The sequence below is a fragment of the Lactuca serriola genome, chromosome 4 (assembly GCF_051521515.1).
Source record: "Lactuca serriola cultivar US96UC23 chromosome 4, Lser_US96UC23_V15, whole genome shotgun sequence".
Taxonomy (NCBI): Eukaryota; Viridiplantae; Streptophyta; class Magnoliopsida; order Asterales; family Asteraceae; genus Lactuca; species Lactuca serriola.
In genome coordinates, this window is record NC_136411.1 from 303,937,126 (window position 1) to 303,954,966 (window position 17,841).

The window sequence follows — 17,841 nt, forward strand, 5'->3', positions numbered from 1 at the left end:
TTTCCCACCAAAGTATCAGGTAGCATGTGTGACGCGAGGCAGTGATTTATCATGATCAGATAGTCAGTTGGGACAGAGATAGTCGAGGACCACATTACACCTATTTGAGTATAGTAGGATGTATTGTAGTGGTATCAGTGGGGAGTTCAGTCGAGTTTAGCAGTGCAGAGAATTTTTATCTATGTTGAGTATTGAATATGGGAGTGGGTCTCTGTTCTTGGGATGATCCCGGTGTTGGAGCGTTGGTTGATGAGTTGAGGTGAGGGGTACGATGATTTTCTAGTTCAGTCTATGATCCAGGGATGTTATTGAGCAGTTGAGTTGTTTGGTACTAGATTGGTACGAGATTTTGAACGACTAGGGGCAGTCGTGACGAGAAGTTCTTGAGGAGTTCATCATAGGTTCAGGGTATATGAGGTCGATTGATTACCTTAAAGGGGATTATCGGGCGTTGTGTAGCACTTTCCAGGGACAGGTGCGATTTTGCTGGTGAAAATAGTTGTGGGTTGGTTGTGTGCTAATTGGTGATGGTTCGAACCCTGAGTGGGGGAGAACCGGGTACCGTATGTAAGAAAGCAGAGATTTGTCAAGAGCAGTTATAAGTGGAGTATAGAGATCTGCGGGAAGTACTTGTTTGAGAAGGATGAATGTCTCCACGGCAGGTGTTTAATGGTCAGGAACCTGGTAGTGGTCAGTGTTGTTGCAAGTAGATAGAGAATGATTGGGCAGCCAACTCCCGGGTCGGTATGCGTATCCTTGCTTTGATTTTGAGCGGTGGGAAAAAAGGGTTTCAGAGAATTATCAGCGTATTTCGTAGCGCTAGCGTTTTCTCGTATTCCAATTGAGAAATTGGATACACCGAAGTTGCATTTTGGGAAAAATGTAGATCTAATTATGGGGTTCAGAGGAAATGTATTTTGGGAAAAATGTAGATCGACTCAACTCATGGAGCCATTCTCGTAGCCAGACCACCAAGACCACTTAGCACCAACATAAACACCGAAGGTATCCGGTCGGTGGAATGACCAAATAAGTATGAGGTTATCAAACCAAGACTTGAGCCTTAGAGAATGCCTATCCAACTCATAAATAGGAAAGGCTAAGTGTCCATAGGACCACTGACTACTAAGAATCAAACGAAACCATCCTCAAGGATCGATATCCCTTATTCCGAATCGAAGATTTACTCGACCTACTCGTAGAAACAAGCGAAGATCAACCTCCCACTAGTTCAAAATCTCTTAGTAAGAAACTCCTATGGCAACTTAAGAAGTATGAGGCCAACCATACCGCATAAAACCTTAACTCTGGTAACAAACGTGTTCACCCTAAGGTTTAGAGACACTACTTTTGGGGCATCAAATACGTGATCCTCATTAACCATGACCATCCATTCACTTCATCATATAGGATGCAAAGGCAGAATACCTGTGTGTTGGGCTAAGATGACCAACACCCAACTAACCAAAGGAGCAGAGTCAAGGGCCGGTAGCAAAGGTTCGCTAGATCACTAAGCAAGGACTTAAATTCTCCTAGGAACGAAGAGCCTAGACAAAACCGAGACACTCACACTTTTTCCTTAGTACTTGGGATGCTGCTTTAGAATGAATTTCGGGACAAAATTCCCTCTAACGGGGGGATGATGTCACAACTGGCAAAATTAGGTCAAGATGTGAGTTACTAAAACAATATAATCTCCTTGTATAAGCCGAAAACTCGATCCAATAAGCCCTCAACTTAGTTCTTTTGGGCCATAAGACATTCTTATTGGGCCCTAATGCGTCAAAAACTTTTATTTAATCTGGTTTCGGGCCATGAAATTTATTGATAGGCTATTTTGGGTCAAAAGCCCTCTCATAAAATCTCATTGGGCCGAAGATTTCCTTTGGGCCATAATGGGTCAAAAATTATATTGGGCCCTCTCCGTAAACAAAAATAAATAAATAAATAAATAAATAAGAAGGAAAAGGTGGTGGACAAAGGGCTAGCCACCACATTATTACACAACATACTTCCATGTTTTTTAACCACCATACATCAAGACCTTTCCAATCAATTTATCAAGAGTCCATCTCTCTTTCTTCCCTCTTCTCTTCACCTCTCGGCTTATCTCCCTTTTCCCACCCTCATCTCCAACTTCATTTTCCTCTCAAACACTCAAGAGGTTTCTCATCTTCTTTCTCTAAGAATTCGTGTGTGTGAGTGTTCTTCAAGGAAGCCTTCTTCAAATGATCATAAAATTTGGTAAGACTTTCTTGGAACCCTTGTAAGATAAACATTTTATGATAGCAATTCCTTGTTTACACACTTTTGTTGTGTGTTAAACTCTTCGAAACACCACCATTTTCAAGAATCTCACCAAGAACTCAAGCTAGGTTCAAAGTTCCATCTTCTTCTTCATCCACATCTCAAAAACCCCAAAGGTGAGCTTCATACCCCCTTGTTTTTTGATTTTATAATGTTTTTGGGGGAAATACAAGTGCTCTTGTGTTAGATCTATGTATATATGCATGTTTATGTGTTTAACGTTTAGATCTTTACTTGAAAATGAAGTTTATCACTTGGATCTTCATATAAACCTTGAGAAAAGTATGTGTCCTCACATTTAATACTTGTAAAATTGTAGATCTGGGATTTATCCACTTAAAATAGCAAAAACAAGTGTTGTGAACAAACTTAGATAACTTAAACTCAAAAATCAGCCATTGACAGAAAAGTTTTAGTCCAATCTCGAACTGTTTTGACCTTCTTAATGGAAGTATTTTTCAAAACTGTTTTACATGGATAAAGTTCAGATTTATACATTTAAAATGACTACTCTCATGTTTTCATACGATTTTTCTACAATTTTTGGCGAATTTTTCAAAACTGCCTATCAGATTTGAAATAATTCCGGACCAACCTGTGAAGGTGAATTCATAAGCAGACAAAATTTCCAAACTTCCAAACTTCCAGAATTTACGGATCCAAATTTCGACTTATGATGATTTTTCTACAAATTTTCCAACAACTAGGTCAGAAAAGCCAAAAACCAGAAAAATGTGTATCTCACAAAAAAAAATCAAGCTAAAAATGATATTTTTGACAAAAATGAGTTTAAAATGTTATTTTTACCACAAACTAGTCAAAAACACAAGTTTTCAACAAAATGGGGACTAAAGTGTTTTTTTTACTATAATTGGGCCTTAATTGAAAACTTTGTGGCTTATTGGGCCAAGAACGTCAGTTTTATAAAAAGTGGGTTTCTTATATCAATTTTGTAAATAATCCAGCTAAAATAAACAGAACAATAACAAACGGGTTAAAAACGATTTTCTTATCCTTACTGGGCCTGGAAATAGTATACAAGTTTAGTGGGCCTTAGTGTCCTTTTACATGTATATTGGGCTCAGGGTAGACATTCACATTCCTTTTGTGCTTGGAAATAATAGATACGTATAGTGGGCCTTAGTGGTCCTTACATATTTATGAGGCCTAGGAATGAGTTTTATATGTGTTCTTCTTTCTTTTCCATGTAAATTTTCGATTAAGGATCTAGTGAGACCTATCGGTTAACACCTTTGAGTGTGCAATCGTAGCCTGTAGTTATAACCAGAGTTTACTGGAGGGAAAGTGGAAGTTTGTGTATAGATCTATACGAGGGTGACACCCCACACCTGAGCTGTTCACTACAGTTAGACTAGGCCAGTCTAGGGTGACAAAAACCTTATTCTATTCCGGCGGCGTCCCAAAGACGCAAAGACAGGAGAAATTGTCATTATTATGTATGGTTATAGTGACTCAGTTAGAGGAATTAACGTTATAAGATTTACGGGAAACTATTCTATTTTCTTTTTAGGATAAAACAGGAAACCATTCTATTTTCTTTTTGGGATAAAACAGGAAACCATTATATTTTCTTTTTGGAATAAAACGGGAAACATTCTTTTTGATAAAACGACAATCTATAAGCATCGATACTCAACCACCGGGGTTGAGATATCAGCATTATCTATTGCAGACAACATCGGGTTGTCTGGAAATCATTCTCTTTCTATTTTCGCAAACATTAACACACATGCATTAATATAAGATTGGACACAAATATTTCAAACCATTTCTTTTTAGAAAGTATTGGATTTTTGAAAGCACTATGAAAACGATTCTAAACAAGTACAAAAAAAAAACCATTTTTATTCAAAACTGCTTATGAACTCACCAACTTTTTAGTTGACGCTTTTCAAAATGACTTGTATTCTCAGGAATTGTAGTAGTAGGTAATAAGTTCGACTATAAGATCAAGTGGTGCGTCTTCAAGAAATTTTACTTTCTTACTTTAGTGTAACTGATGAACATAATTCATTATGTAAACTATGTAAGTGTGTATCTTCAATGTATGATGTTTGGTTTTTATGTTTCATTCATATTCAATTGTTATGATACTTTACACGAAGTCGTCCGCCCCTAGATGTTTCCGCCGTCCAGGTTCGGGGGTGTAACAAAGGTCCCGGTTGCTTTTGGAAAGCAACAAGGGGCATCAAGATGTGCCAGAGATGGTATCAATGATTTGGGACTCGTGTGTGGGTTCGCTTGTTATTCAGTGAATATGCTAGTCACTTGCAACTTGGATAAACTAATCTCAGAGTAAATAATTCGGCCATGTTGCGTAGCTGTCGTTCAAGTCTAACCATTGCAGGGATGAATCTTCTACTCGAAGGATTATCTAAGCCTTCTGTCAAGTAAAGGTCTTTTGCAATAATTAATGGACAGGGATTTTGTTACAAGTAAAGCATCAAGATAATCAAGGGTTGGAAGTGTTTTGATTAGTTTGGAATTCAAAGTGGAGTTGATCTGGTAAAGGTTCAGTATGGGTGGTCCGTCGGGGAGTCAGACCAGTTCAAGATCTCATATTTCGGGATGGGTGGAAGTTGTTATTTTATGTAGGGGCTTGATTTAAGCTAAGGAGGGATTTGTTCTTCATCGGGTTTTCAGAGATTTGTTAAGGTTGTGTTTGGTTGCCTTTGGGGAAGGCCATTGTATGATCGAGGTTGTGGTTGTCTTCCTTAGGCCATCTGGCATGCCTCCGATGGCAAAGAAGGATTTTGAGGACGAAATCAAATTTAAGTGGGGGACAGTTGGAACACTTAATTCATTGTACTTTTCAGTTTAGACCCTTGGGAGTGTACGGTTTTGGAACTTTGGGGAAGTTGGAGTCCGTTGGCCATACTCGTGCAGGTTGGTCATGGAGCTCTACCACGTATGTTGGGCATACGTGGAGTACGCTTAGCGTACATGAGCAGTGTAGAAACCCTAATTTTAGGGCTTGTACCCTATATAAACCACAAGATAACATCTTTTTGGCTTGTTTTACCAACCTCCATACCCTTGAAAATCCTAATTTGTTCCTTAGCCTTTGGGTGGTGCTTTTGAGCTCTTGTGAAGTTTTTGGTGGGTGTTGTGCATCTTGAATTGGTAGAAGAAGAAACTTGAAAACCCATTCTTTGGAAGAGAGCCTTGAGATCCAGCTTTAGCACCTTTATTTCGTGGCTTTTGAGGTATAAAGTTTAAAGCTTGTCATCTCATTTCATAGATCTATTCTTTGGCTTGTTTTTGGTCATTTTGGGTCCCTTTTTTTAGTGGTTGTGAGCTAAGGTTGTTTTTGGAGCTTATCCTTGTAGATCTAGATACATTAAGGGTTTGTTTAGCATAAAGGTGAAACCTTTTTATTGGTTTTGGTCTCATGCATGTGTTAAGTCATTTATTAATCTCTTTTGAGCTCTAAAGCCCTATTAAGCAATGCATGCACATAAAATTGGCAACTTTATGTGATAAACCACCTTAAGCAAGTCGGATATGGGTTTGGGTTGAAGTCTTAATTTATTAAGAGTTGAAAATAGGAAGTTGGTCAAGGTGGTGGAGTAAGTTGGGCGTACAAGTAGGTACATTGCACGTCCAAGCGCTCAAGCAAGTATGTTGAGCGTACGAGCCGGGTATCCTCCACGTACATAGTAGATTGGGCTTTGGTCTTTTTGGGCTTTGGTTTTGGGCCACGTTGGACTGTGTTTGTCTTGGGCCTTGTTGGGCCATCAAAATTCTATTGTTGGGTTGTTGAGATTTTATTAGACTCTCTTGGGTGAAGGCCCATGAAAGGGATTGGGACTAATTTGTAAACTTGGGCCATATTTGTTTCTTGGGTGATTATTTTAGAATTTGAACTTTTGGACAATTGGATTAGGCCTTGGCCTTTGGCCATGTTTGGGAAAGGGTAAAAAGTCATTTTTACCCTAATTTAGACTCTTAGTGTGTGTCGGGATCCAATATTAATTAAATGTCATTTTATGATTGATAGGGCGGGGATTTTAGCGTACCTTCAGCCAGAGAATTATCAGTGGGTTTCAGCTATTTGAGGTGAGTCTCCTCACCGTACTATGGGTTGAAGGAACCAATGCCAACTCATTGGCTTATGGCAGCTATCTGAGGTAAGAAGATTGTTAGTTGTCAATTGTATGCTTATTGTCTTTGTGATGCTTACGTGGAAGACCATGAAGTGGCTCTTGGCACTTGTCTATAAAGACCTAGGATTTTGGCACCGGCTTGGAAAGGAAAGACCATGATATGGCTCGTGGCATAGTGGCAAGAGTATGGCCGGTACATAACATTCTCTATTATATGTATGGTATGCAGTATTTTGGGTAACTCATTAAGCTTTGTGCTTACGCTTTATAGTTTATGGTTTTAGGTAATTCAGGTTCTAAAGGGAAGGGCCCGACTTGATCGCAGCACATACTCCCATGTTTTTTCGCAACTCTATGATTTTGGGATTGTACTCTGATAACTGTTTTTATTACGAAATACTTCTAAATGTTTAAGAGAAAGATAAATGGGTATTTTATTGTATTAAAAATTTAAATTTTTACCTCGAAATTTTGGGATGTTAAACCTTCCTGGGTGGTACAGGATCTCATAAACGTAATACTTTACTACATCCAGTCATCTTCGATGTCTTATATTTAGATTTTGTTGGTCCATCAAGTACCTCAAACTCTTCTGGTCGATGTAGATAGTACACTAAACCCCACACAAATAGTGTCTCCAGATCATGAGGGAAAAAACCATGGCCCCTAACTCTAAGTCATGTATGGGGTAGTTCGCCTGATGAGGCTTCAGCTGCCTCAAAGCATAAGCAATCATAGGACCCCTTTGCACGAGAACAACTCCCATACCTGAAATAGAGTTGTCACAATAAACCACAAAATCATCCAAACCCTCAGGGAGCGCAAGAATCGGGTCCTCACACAATCTCTGTCTCAGAGCCTCAAAAGCAAATTGATGGTCAGGTCCCCACCAAAATGTCACATTCTTCTTTTTCAAACGGGTCAATGGCACACCAATCTTTGAGAAATCCTAGATAAATCACTAATAATACCCCGTGAGACCTATGAAAATCTGAATCTTGATACATTCCTTAGTACCTCCCAATGCATCATAGCCTCGATCTTGGTTGGGTCAACCAAGATTTCCTTCTGGTTGATTGCGTGCCCCAAAAAATTGCACCTCACATAACCAAAATTCGCATTTAGAGAATTTAGCATAAAGCCTCTCCCTCCCCAGGATCTCCAACACCTCTCACAAATGTTTCTCGTGTTGCTCCCTGGTCTTGGAGTAGACCACAATATCATCAATAAATACAATCATAGATCGAGCCAGCATCATCCTGCAGACCTAGTTCATGAGGTCCATGAACGTTGCAGGTTCATTGGTGAGCCTGAATAACATCACCATGAACTCGTAATGACAATATAACGAGTCTTGAAAGCTGTCTTCTACACATCCTCGTCCCTGACCCAAATCTGATGGTACCCTAATCGCAAATCAATCATAGAAAACCAAGATGCACCCTGGGGCTGATCAAACAAATCATAAATCCTTGGTAGTGGGTAACATTTCTTCACCGTCAGTTTATTCAACTCCTGATAGTTAATACACATCATGTGTGACCCGTCCTTCTTCTTCACAAACAGGATTGGGGCTCCCCATGGAGAACTACTCGGACGAATAAAACCCTTGTCTAGAAGCTCCTGCAACTATGTAGACAACTCCTGCATCTCAGGTGGTGCCAGGCGATACGTCGCTATGACTAAAGGAGCCGTACCGGGTACCAAATCAATCTGAAACTCGACCTGTCTCTCGGGAGGCACTCCCGTCAATTCCGCGGGGAAAACATCAAGAAAATTCTGCATAATGAGTACCCTACTCAACTACGTCGTACCTTCAACCTGCATGTCATAAACATAGGCTAAGAACCCAGAACAGCTCTGCTGCAGATATCTTTTGGCCCTCACAGCCAACTGGCCTATGTGAAACTCTCTCACCAGTAATAACCAATTCTCCCCTACTCGGTGTTTGAACTCTTACCAAATGTTGCTCACAATCAATCATGTCCCCATTGGGGCCCAACCAATTCATCCCGGTGAAAACCTTCGATCATCTCAAGGGTATCAACACCAAATCAATGGGGAACCTCTCACTTAACATGTTCAGGACACACCCACGGAAAACCTCGAAGCACTCATGGATTGGGTAGCTCTCGAATAAAAGAAACATGAGCAAACATACCATTGACCAAAAAGGTCCGTATACAGAATCAAGCATAAATATCAGCATGAAATAAAGAAACCAATAAAAGGAAGAGATAAGATACATACTCGTAACCACATATAGTGTTGCCCAAGCTTCATTGGTGGTCAACTGAAATGCCCTGGTCTTCACGCTAGGGGTCCCTGCCTTGCCCTTGCGACCATCAATAATCCTTAACGTGGCTAACGTAGGCGCTGCCACAACTCCCCCTGTCAATATCGGGCAATCGACCTTTTTATGGCCGATCTGATTGTAATGAAAGTAAATCAATACGCTCTGGGGGCAAACCCTACTCATATGACTAGTCAGCCCACACCTGTAACAACCCGAACCCACTGACCAACATGCGCCACTATGTTGTTGGCCATACTTGCCGCAACGACCCCGGCCCTGCTGGCCCCTAGAATGCGAATGAGAAACCTTGGTCTTATTACTCTGTCCCACCACAGTCTGCACCTACTCTGGCTTGCGCTTCGACCGAAGCTCTAGCTCAATCTCATGCTCACGGGCCCTCTCAATCATATCATTTAGGGTCTTGCAAATTGCAAATCTCAATAACTCCCTAATGGAATCCCTCAGCATATCATGATATCTCATCTTCCTCATATCCATATCTGCAACATAGTACGGGACCAACAATACTCTCCCCCTGAATTTGGCGGTGGTATCCGCCATAGTTTATGTAGTATGGCGAAGGTCTTAGAACTCCCTCGCTAGCCGCTGCACCTCGATAGCTGGTGCAAAGTCCTAGAACTCCCTCTAAAATCTCTGAACAAAGTCCTCCCATGTCATCTCTACCACTGTTGTTGTCCCCACGGCTCGGGTAACCTCCTCCCACCAATCCTACACTCTATCCCTCAGTAAGCAGGCCACACGAATCCCACCATTGCTCCCTTAGGGGAAAAGCTCGTGCGCTGAGCATTCTCCATTTCAGCGATCCAACAACGGCTAGTGATGGGGTACTTAACCCTAAAGAAATCAGGTTCTCCACATGCCTTGAACTCCCGAAATGAGGTAGTTCGTACCCCAGCCTGCCCTACAGTAACCTAGGCTCGAAAAGACCATAGTTGCTCCTCCATGAGCTCCAAAATCCCCTCCTTGATGGTACTGAATATCACAGGGTTAGCGTCAAGAATACTGCAAGTAACCTCGGCTGCAATAAGCTTATGCAACCTCTCATCAATTGGTTCCAAGCTAGAGCCAAAACCAGTACCTCCCAATCCCGAACAAGTTACCACTATCCTCAAACTGAAACACAAGATATAAAAAATAAGAAAACACTCAAGGGAAACTGGCAACACACAGGTACCCTAAGAGTCGCTAGGTCTGTTCATTTCTGTGGTACAGGTCCAGTGATTCCAGTAGTACAGGCCCAATACTACCTTCCATACCTACCTATACCTTCCTCAAGTTTAATCATGATTCCTCTAAGTACCATATCACAACCAAGAACAAACCTATGCTTCCCAACATTGATTTCCTAGACTCATCAAGTAACTACCAACCCTCGCCACTAGTAGTACTAAGAACCTAAATAAACACCGTTGGTTGCTCTATTCATGCAAATTGTACACAAAATAGGATCACATTGACTGCCGAATGAAGATTCTACCCTAATTCCACAACCAAACAAGGAATGGGAAATAAGGTTAAATTGATCATTCTAGGGCAATCCTAATCATATACAACATGGAAAGCATACACATAGCAAATAAATGAGTCGATCTCAATTCTAAGTAATACATGGCATGAAATTCTATTGATCTATAATGCATCACATAAATCAGACAATTCTGTCATACGATTCCTGAAGGTATCCTTAGTCCTTATCTAGCATGCAATTCACATATTAAGCATACTATTCATTAAGTATGGGTAACTTGGGAAAAACTTACTTGAGGTCGGCTTATTGCACACATTGCACTCCCCCTTTTTTTAAAGAACCTTTTTCAAAAATTTCAATTTTTTTAAAAGGTTCTCATTTCCTCATTTTAAGATCTGACACACCCGAAAGTGTGCATGAATCCCTCAAACCAAGGCTCTGATACCAACTTATAACAACCCAAAACAGTGCCAAAAATTTTCATTGAAAATAACTTAAATTTTCATTCATTGGTTGTATCAAAACCATTGTTCATTACAATATTCCAAAGCATCAGAGTACAAAAATCTCAAGTGTAGAAATCACGTGGGGAGAATGTTGTGCCATCATGTCAGGCACTTCCCTTTGGAACTGGGGGTACTAGAAACCATAACACAAACTCTAAGCATAAAGCTTAGTGAGCTTCCCAAAATACTGTTGGATTAGTGTCTAAGTCCATAACTATTTTGGTATGTACTTGACCCGATGGTGCATGGTCCTTTTGGGTTGCCTTCACCAAAGCAACTTGATAGGATGAATTATGGAGAGAAAGGATTAATTATGATTTATTAATATATTATGAGAATAATATATTAAAGGAGAAATCATATTGTTTAATTAATATTAGTCAAGAACTAATAAGAATTAAGTTTTTGGCTAAAAGACATTAATTAAACTTAAGGGACTAGAACTTTCAATTGTATGATAGTTGAATATTAGGCTAATGGACTCCATAGAGGATGGAGTGGACGACTTCTATGGGGAAACCCATTAGAAATCGTCCAAGGCCTCTAAGGAGGGAGTCCATGGGTTGCTTAGGGCCTAAGCATCCAAATTAGGGTTTCCTTGTTAGATAACGCTAATAGCCTCACTATTTAAAGGACCCTTAAGCCCCAAAAACGTGGCAAAGTTGTTCTCTAGGGTTTCCACACGTTTTGGGCAGCCTCTCTCTCCTTATTCTTCATCCACTTGCTCTTGGTGTTTGTGAACCATTAGATGAGTGATATTTGTGACTCTAAGCTTTCTAAAGTCATTACAAGGAGGATTTGAGATTGTTATTGCTACATAAAAATCAAGGTAATATCTTAAACCCATTATTATGTTAATATTGATTATCATATGCTAGATCTAGGGTTTAAAGACTTGGATGAATTGCATGTACAATAGTGAAACCTAGATCCAAGCATTAGGGTTTGCATGAGCACATAGGATGTTCTTATGGCTAAAACCCATCAGTGGTATCAGAGACTAGATTGGTTTCTGTTGTATTGATGCCTTGTTTATTTGTTCATGCTTGAAAAATTCGATTTTTGTGAGTCTGCCTGATGAACTCGGCAAGTCCCACTGTGGACTCGGCGAGTTGGCTCCAACTCGGCGTGTCCATAGAGGAACTCGGCGAGTTCAAGCGTCAGAAAGAGGGGATTTCGGGATTTCTTGCTGTTTTGCTCATGGATACTTACCTTAACTGTTTTGGGTCATTAAAATCTGATTTTAAACATATTTTTGAGTATATCCTTGATTAAACAAAAGATAATTATCAATTGATTAGATAATAACTTCCTTATATGATTAAAGTTTGATTATTTGTATTAATTGGGTAACTTATCTTGCAAGAAATTGATTTTAGGTCAAATTTAGATAATCATTAAACTAATTGTGTAATTTAAATTATTTGCTATTTGATCCTTTGTGTTTTGAGAAGTTTCAAACTTGCCCTCAAGTCTTGGAATTTAAATTTTTGATTAAAAGGTTTGATATTGAAATATTTAAATTCTAAACCCTAATGTTTTGAAATGTTTCAAAACTTGCCCTCAAGTTTTGGAATTTAAAAGTTGATTAATAGTTTAATTTAGAAATGTTAAATTCTATAACCCTAGTATTGCTTTGAAAAGTTCAAATCTCACCCTTATGGTTTTATTAATTAATTAAAAGAGATTTAATAAATCCATAAAGTTTAGGTTCACATTTAGTTAAATTAAAAGTGTAATTTAGACCACCTAGTATTTTAAAAGTGTAAAATACACCCTATACTATATATAACATTAAAAGTCTAACATTATATATATGTATGAGTAAAAGTCAATCTTACTGTTAGTAGGCCTCATTCACGAAGCTGGTCTATAAGGGGTGTTTAAGGAAATTGCCTATAAAATGGCGATTGAATGGGTATCCACTCTTACCCACCGCACTCTTGACTAGTGGAGGGTCGTTAGCCGAACGGGTAGGATAGGACAGAAACCTTTCATTATAAGTATAATGAAATACAAAAGTAACTAAATGCTTTTACAAATTCCCAATCTTAGTTACTTTAGGCAAAAGTGAATTGATGCAATTCCATGAAATTACACTTTGTACCCTTGCGAAGACGTTAGTGGAGCGTGTGTGGTTAACCGACACACTAAATGGTTCTAAGCAAAGGTAGCAAAGGGTGACTCAATGTTTGTCATATTTCGGTGGAGCGTGTGTGGTTAACCGGCACATCGAATAGGTGACTGTAACATGTGGGGGCACCATGTAAATTTGCATGGTTATTCACACCCTGTTTTGTGATCCTCGGCATCCCAGTCACAAATCGGGGGCATATCGAGATTTAAACATGCCATTGAAAAGTTCAATGAATCTCAAAGGATCTAGGAGTTTTCAATACATTTAAAACTTAATCTGTTTTTCATGGTGGAAAATTAATGAATCGTCATTCACTTACCTTCAAATGTTCTGCAATTTGGGTTACGGCATCCCTCTCCCGAGTTGTGGAATATTGTGTTGGGTCCTAGCCTTAGTATATCATTTGGGTGATTTACTAAGGACTCAATAAATCAACTAACTTGAATTCGTTTTCTCCCGTTTTGTAGATGTCAAAGTATGACAATCATGGTCTTCCCAAATTTCGAGGAAAAGGTGTTCCTACTAAAATTAAGTTGTTCCCCTATTCAAGTGAAGAATCAAAGTGGACTAGTTTGATTTCACTTCCTCCTCCTCCTCCAGTTGTTCTCCCAAACCCATAAGATAGAAGAATTGAAAGGTTCAATGTCACTAAAGCCCTATTGGCAATGAAACATGAAGATGGTAAGCCCGTGTGTGCCCATGTTCTAGGAATGAAATCACACATCGATAGGTTGATCAAGTTGGGTGCGTTATTCCCTGATAAGTTGGCCATAGACTGGGTTCTACAGTCACTCCCTGAATCATATAATGAGTTCAAAAGAAAGTATCATATGATGGATCATGACGCAAACCTCATTGACCTGACTTACATGCTCATTGTTGCTGAATTAGAAATGATTTGGCAAAGAAATGGAGCATATTTGTTGGGAAAGTCAACCAACCATGCTTCCGAGGACGTTCCAAGAGAACCAACCTGCGTTTGCTGCCAAGAGAAAGGGAGTTGGATACAAGTCTACCCTAAGCGCCTGAAGAATCCAGAAGATGGGAGAGTCAAAGAGTATGGATGTGCTTTAGGTAAAATCCACTATCTAACTCCATTGAGTTCTTATTCATTGATTCTTAATACATAATGTTATAAGATTGCATTTGAATGTTTTGCACGATCAGTGAAAAGAGAGGAAGCCTGATGGAAAAGCAAGATGAGTCTGATCACGAAGAGATGGATCTCAGTCACATGGATTCGAAGATTAGATTTTTGAGCTTAGAAAGTTATGATAGAGTTGTTAGGAATATTTAATTACATAGTTTTTCAGTTGATTTTGCATTGTAAGGACAAATTTTTTCCGTTGTTTTTATGAATAAAATAAATTTTTGTTTGAAGTATTTATTTATTTATTTCCTTGCAATGAAATCGTTATGAAAAATTGATGTGTGAATATTTCTACAACGAATGGATGTGATTCTTAATTATGTTATTTGTGGAAAGGTCAAGAATTTACCAAATGGGGAAAGCTTTTCATCGCCCAAGTTTCAATTGGATAAAGACTTGGAATCATAAAACTTGGTTGCATGATGAATGAGAAATTTCATATTTGAAAATTAGACTAATTCATTGACAAAGTGTCAAGTGAAGGACTAGGAGATCGAGTACACAAGGTTGTGTGTTGATCAAGTCCACCACAAAAGTGACAAAGATATTCGTCATGATTTACTAAAGGCTTAGTGGATATGATTATACTTATAAGATTAAGTGTAATTTTGAGTTGATTTGAAAGAGTTTAAATCAATAGCAGAACGAATAAGAAGAATCAAGTAGGCAGAAAGATAAAAGTTTCTCTATTCTAAGAAGAAGGGAGAGTACCTTTTATTATGTTTTATGATAGGTCTTAATGATTAAGAACCATATCTCAATTGATCCTCTAAGTGAGTCTTAGTGCAATTGTATGTCTGAGAAGTGGAATCAAGAATTAAAGAAATGATTAAATCAAGAAGTCAATCATACTTCGTTCCAAAAACAAATCTTAGAGTTAAGATTGTGACATTGAGTGACAAATCTTAAGAAGGTTTATAACATTCATCAAATGTGGAAAGTTGTGATGTCTTTGATAAGACAAAGACCAACTAGGACCAATTTTATGAAGTGTTCTGTCTTGATAAAAGCTACAGTAACTCTTGAATATTTGTTTGTCAAGATATGTTTATTGACAAGAGAATCTTATATGTCAAGGAGTCAGTGGGAGTCTTAATGGCCTTGAAAGGGTTCAAGAACAAATCAAAATAAACCTTATCGAACATCACTAGCACACGAATTGAGGTTTACAACCTATCGTGTTGACACTATCTTGTTTCTGTGCCGTTCCAATTGAGTTAATTATGCATGTAAGTTCTATGAGTTCTCATTTGAACGCATAAAAGGCAAGCACCTTGATCAATGAAAAGTACATTGATAAGAAAGGGTGAGCTGCTTAACAACTTGGAAGACATGGTGGGCAGCCGTGTTACCATAAGGCAAGAGTTCAAGATTAAGAAAGTTTGGTCCATAAGAGTTTGGATTTGTCGCAAACTTTGGTTTTGACAATTCGCATGGATGGGAACACATAAACCATTAAAATCTAAGTGTCAGAAGATTTCCTCCTTCATGAAAATGACTGTGAGGAAATGTTTTCACTAAGAGAGATTTTAAGAAGATAGTGATTGTGAAAATTGTATTCTCAAATCCGATTATGGTTACGGTATCCCTTTCCATGATTCGAATTGTGAGATTTGGCAATTAGTCCGAATTGTTTAAGACACACATATGATCTATCTTAGACAAAGGTGTATGAGATTAAGAAGCTTAGATAAAAGAATATCAAAGCATTAAGTATTAGAAATATGAACTTTAGAAAGTCAATACATGTCAAAGCTAGTGGGAGCATAAGTGTTACGCTTATATGATAATAATTATCATGATAGTGGGAGCATAAATGTTGTGCTTGTATGATTATTAAGGCAAGTATTGCAAGTTAGCAATATTAATTATAGAAAACAAGAGTTATACTTTGCAAAGTCGTAAGGTTTGAATAGTTGTTTTGCTATAATTAAGGGAGAGAATATTATGCTTCATTTCAAATCTAAAGGCTTAGGTTGTGGAATGTTAATAAATTTAGTCAAGGATACATATTGTGTTCTTAAATTTCGATTATGATTACGGTATCCCTCTTCAAAGTTTGAATGGTAAGAACGTGACACATAAAATATTATGGCAAAAGATTCATAAAGTATCGTATCTTTATGTAAGACATTATGCATCGTGTCCCATACGCTTCGGGTATAGGATTGATTGAAAATGCTATAATATTTGACCATTCTAAAATTTTCCAAATGTCTAGCGCATTTAGATGGAAAAAGGACTACAATCGGTTTTGACTAAGATAATTAAACAACTATCAAAGGACGATCCAAAGCTTGCTAAGCATTGGTCGCTTGTGAGTAGTTGGAAGTATGATATTGGATGGAGCATATCGACATTATTATGAATAGATAAGATTCTGTTAAGAATGAGTTGTCATATGGTAAGTATGGAAAGGTTTCTGTATTGGGAGTTGGATATTGAGAATCTATGTCTAGATTAGAAACTTTTATGCAAAAAGGATGTTCAAAGGAATGTACTTTGAGTGAGAGACATCACATCTATGGAATTGTCTTGTAACAATTTTCGATAGAGAGCTTTGTAATTCATTGGCAATAGTCATTGTGACCTTAGTGCAGTGACATTACAAAAGGATCATTGCATAAAATGTTAGAATCTAACATATTCTATAAGTGGCAAGAATTTGATATTCTTACACTTGTGATAAGGATTGGGAGTTGTGAAATGAGTATGATTGGAAATGTGTTCATTTGATCTATTTCACAAAGTAAGGACCATAGGTTAGCATTATGTGCATGCTAAGAGCATGGGACAAGTGTAGTTATAATTCAAGTAAGTAGTTGATTACCCGAAACAAAAAATAATGAGTAATCGATATGGTGATAAATAAAAGGTGTTTTATTTATACTCAAAGGTTTGAGGCCATATGGGATTAGTATTATTCTTGTGTTTCACTTTGCATGTTTTGACTTCCTGAATAATTAAATTGGTTCAGAAGAATCAAATTATTCGAACGGACCACAGTCGTTCATATGTTGGAAGTAGGTATGAATGAAGACTGTCGTGACTTGGTGTGTGGATTGTCTAAAGTGTATTAGACATAAGCAAATGTTTGCTGGAACGTTCATGAGTGCTTATGAATAAGATTTGAGCATTGGATTAAACCCACCCTCACTGGATCACTTCATGGATTTTATCACGAGTGATAGGTGAGACGATAACATCTTATATTCTTGAAACCGAGGTGTGTGAGTTGTATCTTGCGAGTCGGTTGCACATTGATAATATGTAAACGCACCAGTAACTTGGTGTTATAAAACATATTGTTGTGTGTAATTCGGTAAGTGAGTGCAAGCGAGCATTGAGTCAAAGTTTATCCGTTCCTTTTATCCAAAGTAGGATAAAAGCGATATCTTTGGGCCCCTCGATGATTTAGTGATGGCACCTAAGCGCTTGGCCAAGCCGGGACTAAATTGATGTGTTCAATTGTAGTCTGTTGTCAGTCGTCATAAATCAGAAATCGGGAAAACAACACATAGACAGAGAGAATGAGTTAAATCCATGTCTCATATCTATACGATATCTAGAATGGAGGAATATTTGATCCCTTATCTAAAGGACATGCATATCTGATAAAATCCCCTGGGGCAGTCCTTGGCCATATGCCCCTCCTTGCCACACTTGTAGTAAGATCCCGCACTGCAGACTCCCTCATGACCCTTGCCGCACTTCCCACAAGTGCGGCCCTTCTGGCTCCCTGGTTTGGGATCAGTGGGCTTGGCCCGCTTGGCTGCCGGCTGAGATTGCGCCGGTCGCCGATCCCTCCCCTGAGACTCCGCCTCCTCCC